We start from the raw sequence: 1,232 nt of genomic DNA, 5'->3' as shown, positions 1-1,232 counted from the left end.
TCAAAATGGACAACATGTCTGCTACCATAATGAATAAAAGTGGAGAGCTACTGCAACCCTGACAAATTCCCTTCTTAATCTCAAATCGGAAAACTTAATTTTCTATACTCCTAAAATCTTTGCTTTCTATCCAATTTATCATTAAACTAGTAAATGAGATTTGTTGCTGTCTATTTTTTTCCAAAATATTTAGAATTCTTTTCACCTGCCTCAATCCATTTCGCTCTTGACCTTATAAAGGCCCTCTGGGCTCTTTCAAGATATAGCTCGTCTAACTGGACTTGTAGCTCCATTAACTTATTTTTCTCTTGATAATTTAGGTCCAAATTAATACAACATTGGCTAATTTCAACCACTTTCAAATTACTTTCATATTGTCTTTCTTTCCTATTTATCCTCTAATCTTATATTTAGTAAATTCCCACCTTCCAATACAACCTTTAATTAAGACATATTTTTCAACATCTCTTATAATTTCCCTAACCTTCATGCAATATTCCTAATTTTGTAAAATTTTAGAATTAAACTTTAAATATCCTTAGATCTATGAAACAATGATCAGATAGTGGCGCTTTGGAAATTTAAACGGCATGTAACGGGCGCCGATCGCCGGTAATCGATTCTGCGTAGACCTGGCTCATTTCGAACGAGCCTAAGGTCGGACTGCGGCATGTAGCTTTTTCATTATGGAGCTAGATTTGTTTCTTTATTACATCCAACAAAATAAATGATCTGAGAGAAAAAAAATGTGTCACACACCGGGAGCTGGTGTGTCCGTTTAAAAACTACTATACCAGCCCAATTTCTTCCACTGACAAAAATATGGAACCAGACCAGACAGTTCGTAAATTTAGCACTTTATTCTACTTAAGTTCAAAATTATAAAACAGTTCTTCCGCTAAAAAACCCAAGTACTAAAAGTTAAAAACTGAGAACTGGGACCCAATCTCCTTGCCACTAGTTCCCAGTGTCTATGACAGTCTGTTGTTACGTTGATCTCAAAGGAGCGTCCGATTCCACCGAGGGAAGCCTGGGTTCTTCTTTTCTTGCGCCTGTCCGCGTCGCGATGCCCACATGGCCAACACTGGGGGATGATAAGGGCAGCTCTCAGTCACGTACGACACCAAACAATTCTTTTCCTCACATTCCCAGAGGACAGCCGGAGGACTTTCCTTTACTTATCTGTTCACATGCGTTAAAATCCTCATTTGGGTGGCTGCAGTCCCCCTGTT

Source organism: Etheostoma spectabile, unplaced genomic scaffold (assembly GCF_008692095.1).
Source record: "Etheostoma spectabile isolate EspeVRDwgs_2016 unplaced genomic scaffold, UIUC_Espe_1.0 scaffold342, whole genome shotgun sequence".
In the NCBI taxonomy this organism is placed as follows: domain Eukaryota; kingdom Metazoa; phylum Chordata; class Actinopteri; order Perciformes; family Percidae; genus Etheostoma; species Etheostoma spectabile.
The sequence above is the reverse complement of the archived record's forward strand: the minus strand, read 5'-3'. Positions refer to the sequence as shown.